Source organism: Polyodon spathula, chromosome 18 (genome assembly GCF_017654505.1).
Source record: "Polyodon spathula isolate WHYD16114869_AA chromosome 18, ASM1765450v1, whole genome shotgun sequence".
NCBI classification, from domain to species: Eukaryota; Metazoa; Chordata; class Actinopteri; order Acipenseriformes; family Polyodontidae; genus Polyodon; species Polyodon spathula.
Genome location: NC_054551.1, coordinates 6,668,699 through 6,695,537, shown reverse-complemented (window position 1 = coordinate 6,695,537; position 26,839 = coordinate 6,668,699). Strand labels below are relative to the sequence as shown.

The 26,839-nt window shown below is 38.4% G+C and overlaps 1 protein-coding gene across 8 annotated transcripts in view; it reads left to right on the top strand.

Annotated features, from left to right (window-relative positions):
* The first annotated feature begins 13,628 nt into the window (after nucleotides 1–13,628).
* LOC121330777 (myocardin-related transcription factor B-like) overlaps nucleotides 13,629–26,839 on the top strand; it is a 53,843-nt gene continuing 40,632 nt past the window's right edge. For 6 of the 8 annotated variants that reach the window (XM_041277538.1, XM_041277543.1, XM_041277542.1 and 3 more), the window contains exons 1-2: nucleotides 13,629–13,751; nucleotides 22,838–22,885. The gene's annotated coding sequence lies outside the window, so the exon portion shown is untranslated. Of the gene's footprint in view, nucleotides 13,752–22,385; nucleotides 22,480–22,837; nucleotides 22,886–26,839 lie in introns of all 8 variants that reach the window. The other 2 variants (XM_041277536.1, XM_041277537.1) reach the window with 2 other exon arrangements.

The window sequence follows — 26,839 nt, the reverse complement described above, 5'->3', positions numbered from 1 at the left end:
ATTGCTAAAGTCTATTTCTTTTCTTTAAAAATAACAAAACAACCTTCCTGTTCTAAAAAGATTTTTTTTTTTTTTTAAAGATAAAAAAAATCAAAGATCAACCTCTGTCAATATTAAGGGTTTTAAAACTCAAATGTCTCATTCTCCTTGAAACTGATCTGGCTTGCCGTTATGTTTTTGTGTTTCATTTCTATTTTGGACTGTATTTCTTGAGTGCTGTAACTTGGTAAGGTCCTGAGTGTTGGCAGCACTCCCAACACACTCATTACTCTTCACAAATAATGTGGATCTATGAGAAGACAAAAGGGAAACGTTCATGAAAATGGGGTGAGAATGAAGCCGAGACCTGAACCCAAACAACTAAGGAACTCCGACATTCAGGTTTTGATAACAACAGCAAAGAAAAATCCTTTGCAGTAATTACCAACTATTCAAAAGACAAACAATGGCTTAGACTCTGTGTCGCCAATCAATACAGCTGTAGCGGTTAATGTGTCATAAATAATTATACAATACTGACACATTATGTACATAATTAATGTCTGTTAATTAAAACTAGGTACTGTACAATTGTTCTTGTTCCTGGAGACGTTTAGCTATATTGCAAGCATTGGTAATTTTGGATCAGTAGAAGGTTGAGCAGGCCTATTCACTTCTTACCGTTTACAATTCCTATAACCTTCACCTTCACCTTTCATGCTAGGTGTGCCATTTTAACTGCAAAATAATGCCAAGAACCTTATTATTTATGTTATGAAACCGCTTGTTATGTATTATTATTTGTATATGAAAAACAGAGAACAATAATTCTTTGATATAGTCAGCAAAAATGACAATGAGTTGGATAACCTTAAAAAAGTTTTATTATAGTTTAACAGACCCTTTGCATACATCAATATAAATCATTAGATTTTTTTTTTCTGTAGATCAAGGTTAGCCAGGTTTTACTGTGACTGGGTTGTACCGGTATTGTAGATTTGAACAGCAAAATGTAATATGTGATAAATTGGTCAAAATACATTAAAATGCTCAAAATCTTCCTAAAATCATTCATTGAGACCCCTAATCACAATCACAGATTAATTTGCTAAGAGGCATCCATCACACACACCTCTCTACCGCCAGTTATATTGGGGTTTATACCAACACAAGCAGGATTTAAACACGGTAGCACTGGCAATCCATCTGCTGTTAGTATTACCTTTTTTAAAAAATGATGAAAAAAGTTACCAAGAGACCCCCTTTTTCCCCCCTTGTCTGATAATTGGTTGGAGAAGCTTAATTCCTGATGACTCAAGCATTTCTGCAATGCCATTATCTCCATCATTGCTAGATTCAATAAGGTAAGTGTCTATACACTCTGCTAGGAGACCAGGACAGCACAAGCAGATGCATTTATGTGGTAGTTTTGTGATACTCCCTTTGTATAAGATATTTACGAAGGGTATAGTGGTGGTTGAGTATAGCAATCTCATAATGACATTTTGTACCGATAACTTTAGAGGTCATTAACTGTAATCTCACCTGCACTGAATGAAATTAAGGCACTATAAAAAATCTTCTATCTGCTATGAAAACATAATAATAAAAAGAAATGCAATCTAACAACTTTCCAATGTACCAATTTACTGAACTTTTACAGCAGACTGCAGACATGCCTCTCTCTCTCTCTCTCTCTCTCTCTCTCTCTCTCTCTCTCTCTCTCTCTCTCTCTCTCTCTCTCTCTCTCTCTCTCTGCTACATTGTGAACACCAGACCACAGAGAGAAAGGCTCACTCTAAAAATGGATCCTGTCATCTCTAATTGTAACGGGATCTGGGACACTCATGGCAAAGTGACACCAAATCCTGACCTATATTAGCATCACTGGTACATTCAGTGCAGTCTGAAAAGTTTTAAAAAGCAGAAACATTTATTCTTACCCGTTCATTCACACTGCACAGCCTCACAAGATTATGGCTCATTAAAACAAAAACTACTAAAATTAGCGGTGAAACTGGGACAGTGTGGGCAGTATGAAACTGTTTCAAAACTGAATACAGGGGAAAGAAATTGTTCTATATCTACATTTGCTTAGCTTTTCTCAAAGAACAAAAGCATAGAGATGATGAATGTTTGGATACCGGTTCTTTAGCTTTGTCATGTTTACATTCTAGGAGATTTGTGTGATGTTTTCAAATGTATCTGTTATTTTTGAGAAACTTTATCTAAAATAGTTAGTTTTGGCTTAACGCAAATAGCTCTTAATTCGGTATGGTTCCATTTCAGTCTCGGTTTTTGCACACCCCTAACTTCAAATGTGAAGGCCCAGTGAATTGTGACAAAATGCAACAAAGCCAGGTTTTTCTGGTCCCAATTCGTAGCCTGATGCCATCACACTGCGGCGCGACCCAGTCAAGAGCATTGACAGCTACTATGCATTGAGACTCTTTATCTTTTAAATGACTTACACTGTCTTTGCTACGTGGGACAGGGACATATGTTCCTGCTGACCTTTAAATATAGAATTTAAATATTAAGACGCCGTCAATTCTCCAAGCCATTCGCTGTTTACATGTCATTGTTTTTGGGATAGCCTACTTACTCCACTTCTTTGTTTCCTCCCAGAGGACAGCAGGAAACTTTACAAACCTGTACAGAATACAGAAATGTTAATTGCTCTTAAATGTGCTATATAACACTAGCACATTCTCTTTAATGGGAACAGCTAATATCAGACTGAGAGACATTATCACTGATTGGTCCTATCCCTGTGGAATGATTTTCATTTGGTCAGTTGCAAACACTTGCCTGCAGCTTGTGCTTATTATGCTGATTGCATGTAAAAAAAAAAAAAAAAAAATCAGATATAGCACCTCAATTATTCCATAAAAACACCCAGGGATTTGGATGTGCCCTGATATCATTACAGCACCACAGTGACTTGAAACTTGACGAGTTAAAAATCCTATTGGAAAACCATGCCACGTACTTGGAAGAGAAAGAGGGAGATCCGCAGACTCTCTCTGTCTCTCTCTGGGGTTTTCCACATAAAGAGCCTCCGTTGAGTTTGGCAGTCTCCTGGGTATTCTATATTCCGTTTAGAAGCAGACACGGTTATAGCTGCCTTGTTGTCTTGGCCTGGGAGTGCTGGAAACCTGGGTTCAATCAAACGCAACAGCAACAATGACAAATGCTCCTGTTACCTCATATAAGGAAAAACTGTGCACTGCCTCTCTTTAATAAAGACACAGAAAACATGCCTGAAGAGATCCACGCCTGAGGAGATCCACACTTGAGGAGATCCATGCCTGAAGAGATCCACTCCTGAGGAGACCAATACCTGAAGCGATCCACACCTGAAGAGATCAATGCCTGAGGAGATCAATGTCTAAGAAGATCCATGCCTGAGGAGATCCATGCCTGAGGAGATCAATGCCTGAGGAGATCCACACCTGAGGAGATCAATGCCTGAGGAGAGACACTACATGGCAGGTCAAAAGTGCAACAGAACCAGAAAAGCAGACAATGCTGATCATGTTAAGAAAACAACCCACCCACAATGCAAATAAAATGTTGGTACTTCAAACAAAAATAAGAAGCTAGCCCCGGTCAATCCAGTTCAGTATCATTATATCAAAGATGATTTGCAAGACATATACAGGCCTTTGAATATTCTCTGCATCAGCATGCACCAGTTTTGTGGGTTGCAAACCGACCCCCTCTGAATGCATTTGGCACTGTTGATATGCAGATGAATATAATGAATAAAAACATTTAATGTCCCATTACTTTGCAATGCAGCCCATTAGACAGAATTCCACAATCCCACTTAAAATATTAAAATGCTTGCATACCATTTGGAGCACCAATTAGACTGAATATGAGACGTCTCTAATAAAAATCAAGGTATTATCAACCCATTGTAAATCACTTATTGGAAAGACGTCCCTAATTCTGTAATAAAATTGCAGGTATGGTACATATTTGAAAATACCTGCAGACATTTAAGGCACATTTAAGCAATTCTAATTCAAACATTTTATTTCAATATATATTCCAGGAAACACGTTAAGGCGTGCTGAAACATACTAATAATATCTTTACTTGATAACCCCCAACCCCTGTAGTGTATCATAAAGAAATACAAGAAGACATGTTAATTTATTCGACTTGTTTTCCATACCACTGTGCTGATTTGTTATATTGAATTACATTTTGTTTTTGCTTCCAGAACACTACACAGTTCTGGAAGCAATGTTTGTGACTTGCTGTTGGTCTTAATATTTGAGATGTATTCTGTAACCTTCTCGATTAAGTTCCGTTGCCAGTGCTGACCATTAAAAATATGAACTAAGCAATTTCAGAAAGTTTTATTGAAGCATCATATTTGATCTGGCTACATAATCATACTGTATCATTCAAGCACAGGAGGAAAAATGCCCAGTGTCTTTACAGCTTGGTATATTGCTGTCTTTCAGTCACATTCTGTTATTGTTGTTATCCATTTAACATGAACCGTTTCACTGTCACATTGTTTTAATTCCTGAACATACAGATATCAATGATTCACATCTTTTCATATAACCATTTTACTTCTAAGATACCATTCCCCTTAAATTATGCTCCATGGATATAAAACATGTCTAACTATGTTCTGAATATGTAGATGTTTTGCCACTAGATTTCAACACAGTTCTGTTAAAGTTAAAGGAAGGAAGACTACAGCACCCCAAACTCATTCCAGACCTAAATCTGTGTGTGTGTGTGATGTATATGGACATAAAAGTCTTGACAGGTATGTATAGCAAAGAGAGTACTTTAGACAGTTTCATTGGCTAGATGTGACTTTTTAATGCACGAACAGCTGTCTGAAATTCTAGACGCCACTCACAAAATACCTAACAGCTAGTATTGCAGTTCAAGTGTGTCGTTCTTTTAGCTGTATTTGCTGTATTATGCTTGATCATCCAAACCCCCCCCCCCCCCCCGACACCCCCCCCCCCCCTACACACACACCATGTATTTACAATATGTTATACATACGTGAATACACACACTCCCTATGAAGTTTTAATGACAGTTCCACTTAAAATGATTAATAAATAAACTGGGCAGAGTGCATCCAGCCTGCAGTTTAACCACAGTTTAGGGGACTGCCTCAAAATAATTACACTGTCACTGTAATTTATTGACATTATATAATGCCATTGTAGCTGCTGTTTTGCAACACTGAAACTACAATGTAATTGATGGTATGGTGCTCTATTCAGTAGCAGCAATAATGCAGGTAATATTTCATACGTGATACAAGCATACATGCTCGCAGCCAAACACACATACAAAAATACATGCATGCACATACATTACTATGAATCACTGCACGTATTCAGCTTTTTAACCTCATATCTCTTGACATTCTTGTCTCGATCCTGCTTATTTTAGGTGGTTGCTTGTTTATATAGTTATAGAAGAATAGTCCAGTTAAATGTCCGGCTGCTTTACTGGAGGGGACAGCAGTGTTCTACTGCCCTCTGGTGACTTTTGGCAGTGACACCTCTTTTTTGATCAAAAGTCCAAGCCCAATGCATGAAAAGGTGTAGGTGAGAGTAAAGCACCCCTTCCCTGTGGAAGTCTGGATGATAATATCTACAGGAAAGGTGCTGTTGCTATTGCAGTGGCAATGTTACAGCTCAGTGTTAGTACAGAAATAGATCCTCAAGCATTTTTATGTACCCATGATTCAATGAATCACTGTTATACTTGGCTATTCCTGTATAAGCTGTGCTTATTATACCACGCATATTCAGTGTTAATAGATATGCTGTAACTGTATGCTGTAGATATGAATGCATATCAAACTATACATTCACACCAATGACTCAACCAGCGTGATACATATATATACACACACACACACACACACACACACACACACATATATATATATCAAACCGACACATTTTTGAAATTGAAAAAAAAAAACAGGCATTTGTAGCAGGGGTGTGTGGTAACTGACTACCCACTGCCACACCAATACACTGTTAAACTGGCACCTGACATATTTGATTTTCAAGGTTTCACTGGTGCCAGGGGCAGATTGGACAAAGAGAAGGTGGTCTCATAATACAGCTCCTCCTCCACTCGCTTCCTGTTCCAGATTCATGGGAGAGACCAGACACTTATTCCCTCACTAGCACTTCTCAATGTCTGACTCTAGCACAGTATCAAGGCCATTATGGTATTTTACTCTGTAAATGCAATGTATACACAACCCAGCAACATTACTTAGAATAAGTCATTGATGTCTATTGCTTCACTGACACAATAATGGACACATTTCACAAATGGTGAATTTGGAGTTACAGGTTTCTATTAATGGAACTTTAACTCTTGCTTCATTTAAAGATGTATTTTTAAATATTTGCATATCTATATAACTATAGATAACTCCACTCAAGACAGTGGACCACTGTTGCACTCAACTGGTCTCAGATATGTGTAAAACATTTGTGTGACTTTTTCATTATAAGGCATTCAACTATGAATTAATCGGTTATCCTACCTTTATCTTTCTGTACAGTTATATAGTGTTCAAAGGGTTAAATAGGGTTACGTATTCCTTAAACATTTATAGGCTGTTTTATGAATGGAAGACATAGGACAGTTCATAGAACCATTAAATATCTGATAGAAAGGGCCAATGGGAACCACCGAGAATGATGCAACAATTCCAGACGTGCAATTATCAGAAGGGACTTCAAATAATATTTTTGTGACATACAGTAAGTAGTCTGGCACTGTGGGTGCAGTATATACACTAGAGCCACCTACTGGTCACTGATAGCTACTGTGTTTACTGAACTGTGCAGTTTTCCCTGTAATACGTGTAACACACTGAGCCATCGAGCCCCTTAACCTTCAGCACTTCCAACGTTCAGCTCGACTGCCAGCTTGCTTCCACTTTGCATTTCAAAAGGAAGAGATGAATATGAGTCATACTTAAAACACTACTGAGCTCTGCTGTTTAAAGCCCTGAATGAAACGTTCCTTGCCTTCAACAGGGAGATGCAGCTAGAGACTGAAACCACATTATTCTTAGCACTGATTAAGTCTTACACCTCCTATGATTGAGGCAGGTGGATTGCACGCTAAATCCGGATTACAGAATCTTAGCTACAGAGGCTCAACAATGATTCATACCTCATTATGCAAGGCTTTTTGATTCTACAGAAATGCTGTTTAACCTTTATATCACCTAAGGTTTTATTATATATATATATAGATATATTATATATTTGGGAATCCACTATATTTATAAATTTGTCGTAAAGACATTTTAGTTAGAATCAAGAAGCTTGCATATATGCATATATATATATATATATATATATATATATATATATATATATATATATATATATATATATATATATATATATATATAATTGATTTGAATATGTTTAAAAGTCTTAGTTGACAATTAGCATGTATGAATATGCATGTAACTATTATATTTATTTCAAAATATTCAAATGCATATGTATGTATTTTTTGTATCATACTTATACAAGATTTTATTATTTTTTAACGAGTTTTTGTACTTACCCATAATTATAATTTGTTAGTCTATATTTGGGCTGTGTTAACAATTTTCCTTGTAAATTTCAATAAAAAAATAATTTAATACAGTATGTTAATTATTTTCCCCTTTAAAAAAATCGGATTGTGCTGCAATAGTGCCATCTAGCGGATCTAAGGTTTGGTTCATCAGAGTGTATTCAATAGCTTCACCCAGTGTTTTTATTTTGAGCAGGAGAAATTTGCATTTCCTTATCTGCTCTTCTTACAGTACATACCACTAACAGGCACACAATCATAACTCCGGCTGTACCGAGTTAGCTGGAGCTGCTGCTATACCTAATTCCTTCTAACTTCGGTACAGAATCCCCACAAATTCATTGTGTGTACCGAATTTTTTGCTTCATCTGAAGTCTTTTCTTTTTTTTCTGCATCGCCCCGCCAGGCCACTAGAGGTACTGCCTACTAGACAGATAGTAGACAGCAAAGATATTCTGTTATTATATCATTTGTCTGGTTAATTTCCGAGCAGGAGCAGCACTAAGTTCATGGCTTATTCTATTTCTGCTCTGAAGAATATGTAAGATAATAATTCTTACATTATTACATGCAGGGTTGGCTGCTGGCGGTTAAAAACTGAAGGGATTTTATGAAGAAAAATATTTTGAGGGTGTTTTTGTGAGGCTGAAACTCTTACTGGCGCCAGGCATTGAACCTTCTAAATTTCTTTATCTTAACCCATCCCTTATCCCTAAGGGAATACATGGTTGTAATAATATTCATTTAATTAGCAGGAAATAGCTAAATTTAGACCTATTATTTTTGTACCTGATGCTGAGAAGCTAATGCATGCCTTTGTTTCGTCAAGTATTGGCTATTTCAATGCACTTTTCTTTGATATCCCAAAACGGGTGGCTTCTCGCTTACAGCTGGTTCAAAATACAGCCACTAGAATTCTGACTAAAACCAGGAAAAGTGAACACATTACCCCTGTTTTGGCCTCTTTGCACTGGCTCCCTGTGGAATATAGAATTGACTTGAAACTTGAATTTTGTAACCTTAAGATGAACTAAAATAAGATCCATGTAACCTCAAACTGAATATGACTTTACAGAACAGGTATGCTGCATTACACGTTTACACAATTAAAGCAAGCAAAGAAATGTAATCCCTTGTTCAGGCAGGGGTAGAAACAGGAATGACGTATAAGAAACTAAGTGAAGCAGGCTAACGTTTCAGCTAATGCCTTCATCTGGGTCATGTCTTTAAGGTAGTTGTTTACAGCTGTTCAGCGGATGTTCAGATTACAACACAGAGACAGAACAGCATAAATATTGTGTGTTTTTAATCTGCAGAGGGGAAGAGAGAGTTGGTGCTGGAGATTAACATGAAGAGCGATGTTCTGTCTGATTTATCATTTCACCATGACAAACTCCTAGTTTATCTAAATAGACAGGTGACCACAATGAGCCCAGTCAGTTTTTGATTCATTTATTTATTTACTTCAGGGAGAAAGCGAATATGATGGTCTCTGAAGAAAGGGAAGGGCGTGAGAATACGAATCTGGACCTGATTCAAGACCCCACCCCGGCAAACTCATCTACAGACACGCGAAAAGCAGGTGAGTGATTCCATATGTCTAAGCTATATAGGTGGTGGCATCTAATGTTTGATAATGGGAATATACTGTTTTTTTGAATATCGTGAAGAGAGGAGGTCAGCAGGTAAAGTTGCGAAGTGACCTGCCAGCCCTGCTGCACTGCCGCTGCCTGGATATCAAGCTGGCCACCCTGGAGGTGGGAGACTACATCGTGTCAGTGACCTAATCAGCTCCCTCAACAGCAGCCGGCTGTACACCCAGTGCCTGTCCCTGTCCCGCTTCTACCGCCAGCCCGTGGTGCTCATCGAATTCGACCCAGCCAAGCCCTTCTCTCTGACAGCCTGATCAGATTTCCTCCAGAGATCTCAGCCAACGATCTCACTAGCAAGCTCTCTCTCTCTCTATGGGGTGCCATGTGTAAAAAATTTTTTAAAAAAGCGTTAATATTTTAACATAAATTGTGTATTTTTTCCCAGATTTGACCCAAATCTTGTGTTTTTTCCCCAGATTTATAGATGTTGTGAAAACAATATTTTTAAATGTGTACCTTCAGATATAACGTATAAATCTAGTTACAAGATTTAACATTTAGCTAAATATTTAATTGGCCAGCTAAATCTAGAGTTTGTATGCAAATGAGCTCCGCCCGCTTTGTGCTTTGACAAGATTTGATTTGGTCTTGTAATGCTGAAATCTGCATATTCCCCGATTAGTATTATAAGAGCCAATCAAATCTTGTCAAAGCACAAAGCAGGCGGAGCTCATTTGCATACAAACTCTAGATTTAGCTGGCCAGTTAAATATGTGCTAAATGTTAAATCTAGTTAAGAGAGATTTAGTTAAATATTCAGCTAAATGTTAAATCTGGTAACTAGATTTATAAATTATATCTGAATGTACACATTTAAAACAATATTTATTTATTTTCACAACAACCCTCTGCAACCCCAGCCCTCATGAACTCAGGATGCCTGGTGTCAATGTCAAGAACTGCTGGGCACTCATGAACGGAGCTGGCAGCCTGGCTGAGCTGGTGAACGGGAGCCAGGAACAGCTGACAGAGTTCCAGGGCAATGCCACCAACACCAGGCAGCTGTATGAGTTCATCCACACCTCCAGCACTCAGGCAGGGCCCAAGGACTAGGAAACAGGAAAGAGGTAGCGATCCTCTGGGGGAATTTTGCTAGGAAGTTAGATTTGTTAGATCTGGATAGCACTAAGATGGTTTGTCTGGTTCTCTTTAGAACCTTCCTGAGTTGGTGCCAAACACACTCATTGCAAACCTGGCCATCGTACCAGGAACCGTATAAGCTACTTTACTGGATTTGTGATCAAACCAGTTTTAAACTGTAAAGGTTTGTATTTCTTTTAGAACAAAATACTTTAAAATGCTTTATAAATCTTTTTTCGAATTGGACCACACCAAGAGAAAACAGTGTTTCTTGTGCAATGGCAGCTTGGCCTGTATAGTCTGAGTCTTTTGAGGCTTTACAAGGTCTTAAAGTAATGACATATTGGCAAAATATAAACAATAATATTAATTAAGTGTTATGAGCCGTAACATAAAAAGAATGCTTTTCTCAGGGTTTCTGAACCAGTAAAAGACTTGATTAAATGGGATGTGCCCACAAGCACTTGTGTTGTAAAATCCAGCTGACATTACATTACCTTTAATATAACAGTGTGTAATTATTTCATTCAAATGCTACCTGCTGTAAAAAACAAAACAAAACAAAACAAACAAACAAAAATAATAAAAAAAACTGCTTTTATCACAGTTCTTGTTTGTCTTGGTATTTTCTACTTTTTAATTACATTTTATCCTAGGATAGAGAGCATGTATATTGGAGCTTTGAAACGTGGATTTAAATGTTTAACACGAATAACCAATCATGTGTTCGTTTATCAATTTGCAGAATAAAAGTAAATAGATATGATGGTAAGTTTTTGTCACCTCTGATTGTTCCTAATGTTTAAGTGTAATAGTTGGTCTCTATATGGGCCGTTGATAGCCCACTAGATGGCAGCATATTCAATACTAAGGACCAATAGTAAGACCTAAAACAAAACACGAAAAAGATTATCCTGAGGAAAGTTTTGCCAGGTCAGAATAACACGGGATGGGCCAGAGAAAATATTTAATTCTTATCATTTTTTAAAAAAATGTCTCTTAAAAATAATCATGAATAATATTACACCTGACGTTAGAGACCTGAAATACCTCAAATGTAATTACAGATGGTTTGTAATTGTGTTAATTTTTGTAACTTAAATCTTAAATTGTATACAGAAGTAAACTTTCTTCTGTCGGCCAAAACAATAAACGACGTTGACATATACTGATTATGTAGGTGTGTCATATGTGATACAATGTAAAATGAATTGAAGTTTGGCCTGTATATAATATATATATATATATATATATATATATATATATATATATATATATATATATATATACACACACACACACACACACACACACACACACACACACACACACACACACACACTGCGTGTACAAAACATTAGGAACACCTGCTCTTTCCATGAAATAGACTGAAGAGGTGAATCCAGGTGAATGCAAACTGTTAAATTCACTTCAATCAGTGTAGATTTTTAAGCCTTGACACAACTGAGACATAGATTGTGTATGTGTGCCATTCAGAGGGTAAATGGGCAAGACCAAAGATTTAAGTGCCTTTGAACGGGGTATGGTATTAGTGTGTCAAGAACTGCAACGCTGCTGGGTTTTTCACGCTGAACAGTTTCCGTGTGTATCAAGGATGGTCCACCACCCAAAGGACATCCAGCCAACAGAAGGCCAGTGGTCGAAAACGGCTCATTGATGCAAGAGGCCAAAGTAGGCTGACACGAATTGTGCAGAGAAACAGACTGGCTACAGTTAGTCAGCTGACAGTCCAGCACAACATTGGTGCCGAAAGACCCATAGCACAACTCGTCGTACCTTGACACGAATGGGGTATGGCAGACGACGACCTAATTGAGTTCCACTTCTTTCAGCAAAACACAAGAAACTGCGGTAGCAGTGGGCTAAGGAACGAAAACACTGGAGGATTGGAAAAACATTGCCTGGTCTGATGGATCCCCGTTCCTGCTTTTTCACACTGATGGGAGGACTAGGGTATGAAGAAAACCACATTAGTACATGCATCCATCATGCCACGTGTCAACATTGCAGGCTGGTGGTGGTGGTGTGATGGTGTGGGGTGTGTTTTCATGGCACACATTGGGCTCCTTGATAAAAGTGGAGCAACATTTGAATGCCACAGGATAGCTGAACATCATTGCAATCAGGTGCATCCCTTCATGGCAGCAGTGTATCAATCTGCTAATGGATTTTTTCAGCAGGATAAGGCCCCCATGCCACAAGGCTAGGATTGTCCAGGAATGGTTCCACGAACATGACAGTGAATTCAGCTTACTGCAGTGGCCTGCCCAGTCACCAGATCTCAATCCAATTGAGCATCTGTGGGATGAAATGGAAAGAGCTATTCAGAGTAGAGATCCATTACCAGCCAACTTGACACAACTGTGGGAAGCATTGGAGTCAACATGGACCAACATCCCTGTGGAACGCTTTCGACACCTTGTAGAGTGAATGCCCTGACGAATTGAGGCTGTTCTGAGGGCAAAAGGGGGTGCAACTCAACATTAGGATCCTGTTCCTAATGTTTGTACACTCAGAGTATGTGTGTGTGTGTGTGTGTGTGTGTGTGTGTGTGTGTGTGTGTATATAGATAGATAGATAGATAGATCACTGCAGAACCGTTATTGTTGTTTTTATTTTTTATTCACCTCACCCTTTTAGCATGAATATCACAGTGGACACGATTTCACTCTCTCGTCCCACCCACACACCGGTAGCTGTGAACAAAGACTGCAACATGTCAACTGCGCAGCTACAGAAATCGTAATTACAGTGATCTGTTGCAATAAACGTTTAGATACATTCTTGTTTAAAGGTGTATTATACAAAAAAAACAAACAAACAAAAAAAAACAGCGTGCACGATAAAGAAAGGTGTTGGCGACTCAGTCAGGCATGCAATCTAGTCATAGCTGTTTGTTTAAAATATAGTCTGTTGCTTTTGGGGTTTAGGGATAGAGTTAGGCAATGTGCTGAACAAACCCAACTCAATAGGGTTCTATTTCTACTTGGGGCGTAAATTTTAGTAACTTGCTTAGTAGTGTCCAATGTGCAAAGATTCATCTTAAATCTATACCTATATTGTAGAATTAGGTTTTTTCTTTCAACCTGAACACAACTAAAATAACATTAACTGTACCGTATGTGATTAAAAAGAAGGAAAAACAGCGTAATGCTTAAACTACGGAGCCTACCAATAATAATAACAGTGTGCCGGTAAGCACTGGAAGTGTTGAGGACCACAAAGTGTTAAAAGTTTAAAGCTCCACGATTACGTCATTGAGTTCAGAAAAGCTGCTCAGCGGCGGCCATCTTCTACACACCAGTAACACTTTTTGTATTGCCGATACAAAGTATTCGGGCAGATTGATGGACATCTAGGTTAACCTTGTTCAAAAGCTGGGTTATTCATAGAGAAAGGGTAAGTCCCGCTTTCACTCTGCTTTTTTGACAGCGTCTTGTGTATGTGTGTCACAGTGAAATACACGCCAACACTGTCCGGACTGCCGTACACAGCAGTGTCCTTACCCGCCGATAATGCAGATAGGGAACGGTGTACAACTAGACTTTCCTTAAAGGAAAATTGAATTATGCCAGACTTGCATTGTGTTCTGTTAAAGAAAACAGGTCATAACGTGACCTTAGTTATTGACTAATCAGTTGTGTGTGATTTGATCCGAAATGCATAGCGCTGATTTCTTGGAGAGCATACAAAACATACGTTAAACTATGACCACACGGATGTAAAAAACCAAACAAACAAAAAACAAAATACCAAACCAAACGCAGTTTATAAGTAGAATAATACAGTTGCTAAGTAAAGGCGGTTGTGCATTGTTGTTAGAGTTGTCATGTACACACATTGTGTGTTCTATGTATGACGAGCTGCCGCTGCTATTCTCTAGTGTCAAGTTAAGTAAACACATTACTTAGCGACAGGTTGAATAGTGTTAGGCAGACCTAGCCAATGCGATTAATTTAGTTAGTTAGGAAGTGTGAGGTTTGAACTTTAGCCGAAGCCAGATTTGCAGTTAAAAAAAGAAACGCAGTCAAACAGTTTTTTTTTTTTTTTTTTTTTTTTGTCAGAGGATATGGTACAGTAACTGTTTGATATCTGTTGTGTGTTTTGGAAAATGACTAAAGGATTTACAGCAGTTTCTGTGGCATGAACACATAATTTGTGTTTTCTGGAACCGTGGTCCAGTGCACACTCGCATTTTTTTTTTCTTTTACATATAGTGGCAGACAACTTTTGTATAGGAAAATCTGCACCGGCGCGGAATTTGAGCCACCACAATGCCCTGTAGTATATCACGTCCTTCCCCTGTCTTTTTTTCTGGAGCTCTGCATTCAATAAAATTACGAATCACACAAACGCGCAGTTATTTCTTATTTTTTTTTTATTTGTCACCAATTTCAGAACTGTATCAGTACAAATATAAATGTTTTTTTTTTTTTTAAATTTATTAAACACTTAGGGACAATTGAATGTGTCACTCCATTCTGAATTTCATTTTATTTCCTGGACCTACCACATTTGATCTCATCATCAGATTAACAAAACAAAACAAACAAAAAATAAATAAATAGTGGTTCTGGTACTGTAAGTTGTGAGAAAAAACAAACAAACAAAGCAGATAAAGAAATAGTTCATAACACCAAGTATACACATGTGTTTTTATCAGTCTGCTGGTTCAGCTGGGTTTTGGCTGAGAGGCATGTTGTGAAACCTGAACCCTGGTTGACATGTACACACCCATATTGTGTTCAGTTCAGGCATGGGATATAAACTGAAGTTGTTATCTCAGCTTGCCTCATTTCTTTTGAGATGATTTAAGGTTACTTAACTCCAAAACAGAACTTAATTATTGAATTAGGCAAACGTTGTGATGAGAAGATCTTTATGTTGTAATTTGTAAGATAAAGTGGCCATCGTAACACAGAATACATTGTTTAAAGCTATGGGTAGCTGTTAGTTACTCAAAATGGTTACAAGAGAATATACAGTACTAAAATGGTGGCGGTGCCTTTGAGTACAACCAGTTTTACATAGCTAGAGAACTACTTATTCAATTGAGTTGAAACTTGCAAATGACATTCCTTAGATATCGAGAGCATCTGAGGGTATACAGTGCCTATAAAAAGTCTACACACCCTTGAACTTTCTTCACATTTTGTTGTGTCAGTGCCTCAGAGTTTCATGCATTTAAATGGGGGATTTTTTTCCATTATTTACACACCATACTCCATACTGTTAAGGGGAAAAAAAAAATATTAAAAATGCAAAACTGAAAGATCAGAATTGTTTAAGTCTTCACCCCCCTGAGTTAATACTTCGTGTGAGCCTGTTGAGATAGGTCTCTACTAACTTTGCACACCTAGGTTTGGCAATATTTTACCATTCTTCTTTACAAAACTGTTCAAGCTCTGTCATGTTCCTTGGGGAGCTTTGATGGACAGCAGTCTTTAAGTCATGCCACAGATTTTCGATTGGATTTAAGTTGGAGCTCTGACTGGGCCACTCAAGGGCATTTTCCTTTTTGTTCTTTAGCCACTCCTGTGTAACTTTGGCTGTGTGCCTTTGGTTGTTGTCATGCTGAAAGGTGAACTTTTGTCTCAGTTTCAGTTTTCTTGCAGAGGGCAGCAGGTTTTCCTCAAGGACTTCTCTATACTTTGCTCCTTTCATTTTCCCTTCTATCCTGACAAGTGCCCCAGTCCCTGCCGATGAGAAACATCCCCATAACATGATGCTGCCACCACCATGCTTCACAGTAGGGATGGTGTTCTTTGGGTGATGCGCTGTGTTGGGTTTGCTCCAAACATAACGCTTTGCATTTAGGCCAAAAAGTTCGATTTTGGTTTCGTCAGACCACAAAACTTTTTTGCCACATGGCTACAGAATCTCCTGATTGGTTTTTTGCATACTTCAAACGGGTTTCAAGGTGGGCTTAAATGAGTAATGGCTTCCTTCTTGCCACCCTACCATACAGGCCAGATTTGTGGAGTGCTTGGGATATCACGTGCACACTTTGACCAGTCTTGGCCACTTGGTAGCCTCTCTGATCAGTCTCCTTCTTGCTCCGTTGTCCTGTTCCATTTCTTAGTAATCGTCTTGACCGTGCTCCAAGGGATATTCAAGGCCTTTGATATTTTTTTTATACCCATCCCCTGATCTGTGCCTTTCAACAACTTTGTCCCGGAGTTCTTTTGAAAGCGCCTTTGTGCTCATGGTTAAGTCTTTGCTTTGAAATGCTCTATCCAGCAGAGGGAACCTACAGGAACTGCTGAATTTATCCTGACATCATGTGAATCACTACAATTTAACACAGCTGGAGGCCACTTAACCTGGTGTGTGATTTAAGGTGATTGGTTACACCTGATGATTGCTATTACAAGGGGGGTGGACACTTATCCAGCCAAGCTACTTCAGTTTTTATGGTTTTAATTAATTTTCTACAAATTTCTAGAATATTTTTTTCACTTGGAAGTTGTGGGGTAGGATATGTAGTTAAATGAAAAAAAAAATCCACTATTTTAGTGCATTTTAATTCTAAGCTATAAGGCAACAAAAGGTGAACATTTTGAAAGGGGTTAGACTTTCTATAGGCACTATCTGTCAGTCTGTCTACACTTTATCACAATATACAAAATTGTGAAGAAAAAAAAACATGAAAAGCAACAACCGGAAGTTGGCCATAGTTGCATTCCATAGCAAAAAGTCACCAAACCCATACAAAGAGCCAGGCTGAGTTCCATGTGAACTATGCTTTGGGTTTGCAGTGTCAGCCCTGTGGTGGTGTAACAGCATGTTTCTGCTTGTTCTTTAAGAACAGTTCCAGGATGGTGCTTGGATTAAATGGAACGATATAACTAGTGGTTTGAATATCATTTTAAATAGCTCTGACTGAGCTTTATTTAAACACGTTTGTGAACTAACCTAGACTGTTGGAAGAACACATGTTCATCTAAAGTTAGCCACATTAATTCCTTGTGCATGGTGCAATGGTGTGTTCAGACAGACACTAGATAATACAACAGACTACAGACTCCACTGAGCCACGTGTATTGTTGTGATTGTTTTGAAGACTTAGAATGGTGACGTGTGCACGTTATTTCTGCTTTTTTTGTTTTCATTTTAGTCCTGCTGTCCTCATGATGCATACAAGCTATTAATTCCATCTTCTGTTGGTGATGTCCAATTTTTTCATTTTAATTATGTAGAGCTGTGTTTGAAATGTCTGCATATCCAGTATTCAAAACAAAAAACGAGAACAGAACCAGTGATAATGTGGCTAGTGGTAAACTCCCTTTAAAAAGGGAACTTTTCAAATACTTGCACAAATGTATCTGTACGATTTGTCAATTGTTTTGTATGTTGCAGATCCCAACAGGATTAACCCACTGTGTCCTTGGCTACATTGCCTCTGGGAATGGCCCTGGGCATAACTGTGGAGGAGGAGATACAGTATAGGGATTAGCTGTGTGCAGGTGCATAGGAAAACCTCTGTCCCACAGAGCTGTTTAATTAAACAGGCTGAGGACCACACAGAGGCCAAGGAGAAAAGCATTAAAAGTGGTCTTTCTTTAAGTGTGGGAATTAACGTAACATCCACAAGTACAAGGAGATTCAAAGTTTTACTCTATAGCCAGTGTATATATTGTACCAATCAGCAGTTTAGGTAACTAGTAGCTGCATTGAGAGTTGTAACAGCGTTTTAATATGTAAGGTAATGTGTGATATTGTTAGATATTGCATTTATATGAAGGCGAGTTAGTTTGGGTGTATTCTAGCCTCCACACAAAGATACATGTAGTTTATAGGCAGCTGTATATGTACTGTTGCTATGTGGGAAACTAAGGAGTTGCTACACAGAAATTTAAAAGTTTTTAGCTCTATTATTCAAAACACTTTAATACAGAGGCAGCACCTTAGTGAGTGTTTTCTTCATCCTTTTTTTCTGTTTGTAATGGGTTACACCTCGATAAACAAAGACCTCAGCTGAAGCAGTTTCGAAGGTACAGTTTGAGAAATCTTCAATGTATTAAGTCTCCATGCGGATGGCTAAAATTCTTGGCTTGTCACAAAGAGGCACAGCTCTGTTCTCTCCTGTCAAGCTATAGTAGTCAGAAGGATCCTGTGAGATTTCAGTTCTAAGGTGGAGCTGCTGGAAACCACTCACCCCAATCTTAAAATTCAATGATTGACCTTACAGGTTATTATATAGGTAGAGTTCTAAGGACCCCCCCCCCCCCCCCCCCCCCCATCCTCCCCCAAACTACCCCCCCCCCCCCCCCCCCCCGAGCTGGATTTTTTTAGAGCATTTTGCAACACTGGAGAATCACCCTGGATTGCAATCCCAGTATAACCCTTCATTCTGTCACATTCCAGCGACTTATCCTGTCGGGGTATAAATCGATCAAATTAAACTATTAGCAGTAAACAGCGAGATTGGAAGAGGTTTGGAAGATTTTGATTGTATTTTAAAGGTTATGTATCTTTAGTCTGTGGCACAGCTAAACAAGAAAGCAGGCCTAAAATATCCAAAATATAAATTTTTATGTTTTGAAGATTTTAGATTTTTAAAAATGATGTATGACGGATGTATGTCCATTCTTTTAAGGAACCCTCTCATTAACTCAATTAACAGTAATTGTTTGCATCTTCAACATACCCCCCTCCCCGCCTTCAGCTTTGAAGTAGAAATTGGCACATGGTAGGGGAAATTAAGTAATGTGTACAGTATGCAATATTGATCGATAGAGATATCGCTGACCCACTATGATGTCTTTTCCTCTTGAGCCCTGTCTGCTCATTCAAACTGTACCCTTTATTAATCTTTCATCAACTAATTTGTTCTAACCAAACTTTTTATCACAGGAACGAGAGGTGGCCTTTAAAACATTGTTCATTAACCCTGTGCTGAACTCTGCATTCTTTCATTTTTCATAAATATGCTTCCCTTTTTATAGTTCATTCTAGAATAAGGTGATGTTTGGCCCTTAAGTAATTGTGCATTTAATTACTAAAGTTTTACTTACAGTACCGTATGTGTTTGTGTATAGAAAAAGGAAAGGTTGTAGCTCTGGACTAAAGTTGAATTGTTGGGACCTCAAAGTCTCGATGTTTTATAGAGCAATTGCAGTCTGTCTTTTGTTTTCCTAACCCTAGCTGGCAGAGGTCACAGAGCAGTTCTATGGGTGTCTCCACACTTTGCTCTGTAGCTGTAACTCACACTGCTGACTTCATGGTTCACTCACCCAGCAAGCAGATAAGTACCTTTACTTAGTGAACATTCTCATTAGTTTCTGAACCCTGTCTCCACTGAATTGACTGGCTCACAGTATTGGAATTTCAAGTGATGTAACTGACTCTGCATTTGTTTTAGAAGCCTCCTCCCAGATCCCTAGTGACTGGAACTGCCTAGAAGGTGTGCAATTATATCCACACTTGGTTCCAGCTAACCTGGATTCTGTCAGTAGTTGATGTCACTGTTTCTGTCAAGTTCATGGAGTTATGAACTTATTTACTAAAGACTGTGAAGCAGTGTAATATTCTTGTACCAAACACTGCAGCCAGACCAACAGATTCTTTTCAGAAGCTGTAAAGAGAGGTGTGTTTGAGCAGTACTTGGGTGGAACAGCCCCTTGGAATATTTGTCAATGTGCAGTATCGAAAACAAACACTTGTACGGATTTCAGATCAAAACAAAATCCACCCTTTGAATCCTTTTAAACATCGCAGTGTGAGAAATGTAAATCTAATATCAAAACAGCAGAGCCAGCTGGTTTTGTCAGAGTGTAATCTGGTCTCCCCATTGACCTCTCATGATGCCATCACTCAGTCTGGGAAGTGCTCTTGTGGGGTTCTTGTTGTTGAGAAGCAAGCCCACAGAGACCTGGGAAAATCGCTTGTTGGGAAAATAGCTGTGGTTTTCTTGCTTCTCAATGGAAACTGATTTTCTTAATCCTGTTAGCCAAGTCATTTCTTGCACCGGACTGTCTCAAGGGCTGCATTGGGAGGTCAGGGAGGGTGGTGTGTTGCACTGGGAATCTATATTTGGTTACACAGCTGATCCCACCCGCAGACTGACAGTGTAGAATGGAATTAGCCGGTCCCTTGTTTGGAATCCGCATGGAAACGAAGTGGCTGTGTTATTGAAGACAGTCACTGCAGAGTTGCTGAACTGGGGTTAGGGGCTGTGAGTTACTTCTAATTTAATGCCAACACATTTCAATTATACTTTTCTCATCCCATTCATAATTTCACACAGAAATCTGTGATCCTATGCTCCTTGTTCCAGATTCACACTTAATATCACTGTGGAAGACACATACAGTACATAAGTTTAATGGCAGTTCCAGCTAGATACCATGTGTACAATAGTGGTACCAAAGGCCACAATTTATAGGTAACTGCTTCTGTACCCTCAATTAAAAAACAACACTGTATTGACCACAAACCTCAAACTTCTGCTTCTATCTGCCATGAATAATATTTGTTTGAGAACTACTAAACAAAATATTAAACAAAATCTTCCATTGGCTTTAATCTAACACTTGCAAGCCAAACCTTAATTTTGCACTAGTTTTTGGAAGCACAATAAAGTTAAAACCATGACGTACCAAAGAGGTAGTCGTCATACATGGCTGGCTATTTGTTGGCCAGCCGCCTTCTAGATGACGCTTTCTGTTACACGTTGAGTCTTGATTACTTCATTTTCCTGAGTATAAACATGCTGCATCCTTCCATTGTGATGCAGTTGTGGCCAACAAAAGGAACCAAAGTCCTCTTTTCAGAACTGGATGTTTAATTTCAACTTCGCATTGCCGGACATTGAGATATGACTTTGTAAATGGAAGCAGCTGGGCAACTTGGACCTGTGCCTAATGACAGGTATTGAAAATGTGTTCCTTAGCGAGGGGAAACAGAGTCTTTAGTTGTGAATTGGCCTGGTAATGGTTTCTGTGTTGTATTTTTCAATTAGAGAAAATAGGTTTGTTGATTGTAAAGAGTTTTTCCTCTCCTATGGAAAATGCATGATAAGATCGACCCATTTGTTTTTGTTGGGTATGTAGCTGTGCTTTGGGTACTTTTTTTGGACATGATTCTATACTAACTTCAACACATGTCGTTTTTCTGTTGCTGCAAATTAATAACCCTTGTAATTTATGACTAATTCCGGCTGTTTGTTTACAGCATCTTATCTGTAGATCTGGGGTTCATGAGATTGTATCGTTACAAGAGTAACTGCATTTGAGTTCTAGTTTATAATCTCTTCATTCCAATTGTTCTGTGCTGTTAAATGTATTTTCTGAAAATACCCAAAATGATTTTTCTTCCTAGTTTCTTTTTGTGCTATGTTCATTCCCTTTGCCTTCCTGACTTCCCTGCTGTTGCAATGGCACAGGTGGTTTCAGGTGATCATACTGATGACATGCAATATGGCAGGGAGCAGGGGTAAATACAAAAAAAAAAAATGCAGAAGACATTAGAGAGACACAAAATCCATTTTAATTAGAATACTCTGCACTTCAAAGCTCCCTTGCTTATTAGCATGACATGCGTCTCTTTCTTCAGATTCAAAGGGACAAGGTCTTATGCGAGTGGTAGTCATTAAGGTGTTTTCTTGAAAGGGGCTATGGTAAAGTATGAGGCTGTGTGCACTGATGTGTTCTACAGATGCATCAAGGTGTGTGTGTGTGTTTCTGTGTTCATTGAAAGCAGATGGTACACTTGTTTTTCTGAAGAAGGGCTCTGAAGAGCGTTTCATCCCCTTTGAAGAGAATCACAGGTCTATAAATACCTGTCTGCCATTGTCTCAACTGAGCAGCACAAGCACTGAAGTGACGCATCAAAGCAATGGCTAATTATGGTTGCCACAGCAACTGCAGGGCTTGGGAGAATGTTGGTTTTGGGGTCTAGCATATTAAGCCCCTCTCACTTTAAGTTGATCTGCCTTGGAAATGCAAAACCAGGCTTTGTCAGGTTACATACCAAAGTTTTTTTTTTTTTTTTTTTTTCATGAATGATGTTTTGAATCTTGTTTTGTGGCAGGTGTCCACCGCACAAATGCATCACTCTGCGAATTACGCGTTAACAGATGGGAAAACACAACTGTAAAACTGTAGTTGACTAGACTTCATAAAATGTGAGTAGCTGCTGTTGATTTATACCATTTATCAGAAACTGACGGAACAGGCCTTCCTAAAACGTAAAGATGAGTCGGTTATGACTACATATCCGACATTAAATTAGATGAATGTGTTTGTTAGTGCCACCTGCTGGTCAAAAGGAAAAGATTTATTTTATTATGCTGAAAATGGCATTGTATACATTGCACAGCTCCATGTGGCATTAAGGAATTGTTGCGATCAATATGTCATAGTAAAAATACAAAAGAGCTTTCAGGTTTAAATCCCTGGCTTTATGATCTGACACAGAAAACTATGATTAGAAACAGAATGTACAAAAATCCCTTTTTTTTTTTTTTTTCTCTCTTCTCTCAGCCTAAAAAATCTGTCCATGGAATTGGAGGGTCACCCCCACAGCCTGTGGTGAGCTCAGTGTTACATTGTAATCTTATTTCTAATTTCCTGTCCCACTCACTTATTTTTGTCTAGCACAGTGTTTTCTTTCGCATTGTTTTTCTCAATAGTTTGTAACAGATTGTTGGTCTGATCTAGACATTATTTATCTCTCTCTCTCTCTCTCTCTCTCTCTCTCTCTCTCTCTCGCTGTCATATTATAATGCATTTGACAGTTAACAAAAGTGTCACAATTTGATTCTATCATTTATTTATGTATATATTAATATACTGTATGTTAATTTACTATATATAAGTACAGACATTCAAAAACAGCATACAGCTGTCTTTCCAAGGAGAGTCGTGCTCCAACAGGATACTCATCAGTCGCTAGAAATACTTAATGAAGAAGAAAAGTAATTGATAAACTGAAAATAGCTGGGTAGACGGATGTTGTTTGAGTACACAATGTGTGTGTGTATTTATGTATATAGTGCTCCATCGCTATAAGGCTCTCGGTTATAGCATGCCTCGGATATAACACTCCTACAGCAAGTCCACCAATTCCCTATACCAGTGATTCTTGCAGTATTTCTACAGTACCGGTGTTCAAACTGTAAACAATTTCTCAAACTTCCGTTTCTGTCTCTCCCTTTTGATACAGTATCTGAACTGAAGAAAAGCTGCGCTGGCATATTATAACACAGACATCTTATTCAGCATTCATTTTATAACTAAATAAATATTAGGCCTATTACGTGGTTATCTTTCCTAATGTATTTACTTTTTTGCTGCTCAACGCTGTATCCACTCTCGACGTCGAAAGAGTCCCCTCTGCCTTCGCTCCGGCACACTATATCTATATATATATATATATATATATATATATATATATATATATATATATATATATATAAAAATAAATATGGGACTGGAGAGGGGGGCTATAGTAGACCAGGGTGCTAAATGCTCGCAGCCTTTGAGGTAACAATAGTCTTCCAGATGGGCATTTGATTTTCCAGTATTGCTGAGTCTGCAAATAAGTGAGGCAAGGTTAGGTAGTAAATACGACTTCATGTATTTGTTTAAGTATCGATGGTACAGCATAAGTTAAATAAATAATAGAAAATGTTTTTGAAGTTCATACAGCATAGTTAGCAAAGTTTTTCTCTGTTTCCGCCTGGTTTGCCGACTGCTGCATAATCCAGTTTATATCTTGCACGTCCTGTATGCCAGGTAAGCAACCTCTGGCACTTCCAGTCCATTCCATTGCAGGGCTTTGTTCCAACCAGGTCCTAAATTATTTAATTGACCCTGATGGAGGGTCAATTAAATCATTTAGACGCCATTTGGAACAAAGTCCTGCAATGGAATAGATTGGAAGTGCCAAAGGTTGCTTACCCCCCCGATATGTGTTTTCGTTGAGTTGAATTTCAGAAAGTAAGAAAATGGTGACAGTGATGTTTTAATCTCCATTTTAGTGTTTGGAGCGTCCTTCTTTTGTAGTGTGTTTTGTAATTCATATAATGTTTGAAAAGGGGTGGGACTGACAGTGATGTAACCAAGACTATTGACCGGTGTAAGGATTGTAGGGCAATAGTTCAATCTGTTTTACCTTCTGTGTCAAGGTTTTAACCAATCACCAATCACAGTGCTATATATATATATATATATATATATATATAATATTATATATATAAACTTAGACAGATGGTTTTGTTGTAATGCCAGATCTGAGTGACCAATGCTCTGAGTTCTTGCCAAACACCCATGAACAATGCTCTGAGTTCTTGCCAAACACCCATGAACTTCACTTTTAAGCTTAGTTCTATGCTACGTTAAATATAAGAGACTCTTAAAGCTTCACATAATACAAATGATGAGCTGTCTCTGTATGAAGTCACAGATCTACAGAGATACAGTTCTGACAAACTAACTTCAGCCACTGAAAAAAAGTCTGGACACAAGGCTGCTGGGTGGATGGGTAGCAACATCCCTGCAGGTAGAACTGTGCAAGCCCAGTGTGTTACAGGAAAGTGTTTCCACCAAATCCTGCGCTCTCCTATTATTAGGCATTCAAAGAATCTGCTTGATTCCCAAATGGGCCGTTAACTTGAAAGTTTCTAGGTTTCACCTCCTTAACAAGTCAGGAATTTCATGGATCGGAGAAAGCGACCATCTGGAGCTGAAACATTTATTGTAGTGCTACAAAGGGGTGAGCTGTCTCTGCACTGCAGCTGTGCAGCTTTTGTTACCTTCAGACACTGGCCGAGCAGGAGCCCTGGGCTAGAAGCTCTTCGTCTTGACAGCACCTCTGGGGTAGAAAGAGTCTTTCATCACCTCGCTGATTCACAGCCGCCTCTGAGGGCAGTGCTGAGTTTCAGGAGGTGCTGTTTTGCTCAGGTATTTGGCAGCAGGGTAGATTAGTAATGCTTGACAGTCTGGTTGACTGGCAGTGTAGAGTTTCTGTGCAGCAAAGTGCCAGATTTGATTCTGTGTCAGTCATATGCTGTGTATTTAATAGTTTGATCTGTCAGGATTGTTCTATTGGAAGTTCAGTTAAACAGATTTTTGTGTAATTGAAGGGTAAAATCTTAACGCTAGAATCCGTTTTTTAATTAATGGATTTTGGCAGAATGCAATGTCTTCAGTATTTTGCGTTTATGTGAGGGTTCTTTTTAACAATTCCCAAAACAAAAGCACACAAGCTCAGGGATTCACACAGGTACCACTGCCAACTTCTCCTTAACCTTACAGTGTTAGAATGTGGAGCTTGTATTCACAGTGTATGTTTCCTAAATGAAGGTGTTTGTGTTCTTTGTCGGAGACAGAATTGCTGTGCCGCTGGATCACTGAGAGAGTGAGAGCTTAGACAGGAAGGCTGCTGGATTTGCCAGGTCAATATCTCGAATGGATGTGTCAGTAGTCATATTGGGTATGGGTTTTTGGAATACTATTACATGTCCATAGATTTTATGGTAGGCCCTATTTTACAAACGTAAGGTAGGAATAAAATAATTTGAATAGGCTACAAATGTTTCAGATCTAGCAAGAAACTATCATTGAAATTGGTATTAAAATGACTTTTACATTCTTTCCATTACTATCTTTTTGTTATAAACTTTCACAAAGGCTGATACAGAGGTGAAGCTAGATAAAACCCAGTATCCAAAACCCCTGTTTAACAAATATCCGTGTCACATTGATTTAAAACACACTTGAAAACTGCTTGATGTGGTTTCATTCTGTTTGAGTGTGCCTATGGGAATGGGAGCTGCAACAGTTTCAGCTGGTTTGTACTTGGCTGTACAGCGGTGTACTGTAATATGATGTGAGGGTCAATTGTTAATTTTAAATTACAATAAAAAAAATCTCACTGTGAGGAGAGGGTTCCCCCGAGCTGAAGTAGCCCTGGACTGACCCCTGCCTTCTCCGTTTATCTTTGAAGCCAGTATAGCATGTTGTGTTATTGTAACCCATAATCTTTAATAAGCAGGGAACCCTCTCTATTATTTTACTCCAGGCTAAGCTACAGCATTTTTACTATGGCAAGTGTACTTTTTGTTTCTATCTTATATATTTAATTTATGATTTAAACTTGGTGTGGACTTTAATTAGTACTAATTCTTAAGGGAGAAATACTCCAGCTCATGGTCACTTACTTATGCTTCTGGTTTGTACAAGTGGTTGGGCAAATGAAGACCAACTTTGATAAGCAGTGCAATGAAATACCAAACTGTTTGTTTAGTAACAGATCCATCATTACCTCATGATCGTTCTATAATGTGTTTTTATTATTTCAAGGGTATCTTGCAATCTTCTAATTTTAATAGGTTATTTATTTAATGAGTCAAATTATTATCATTTAATTAATGAACTGTAATATTGATTCAATATGTAGTTGTGTACTTGGCTGTGGCCTCTGTTGTGGTGTTCTGAGAGCTAACCGTTGCATAATGAAGTCTTGCCTAGTCTGAACCACGT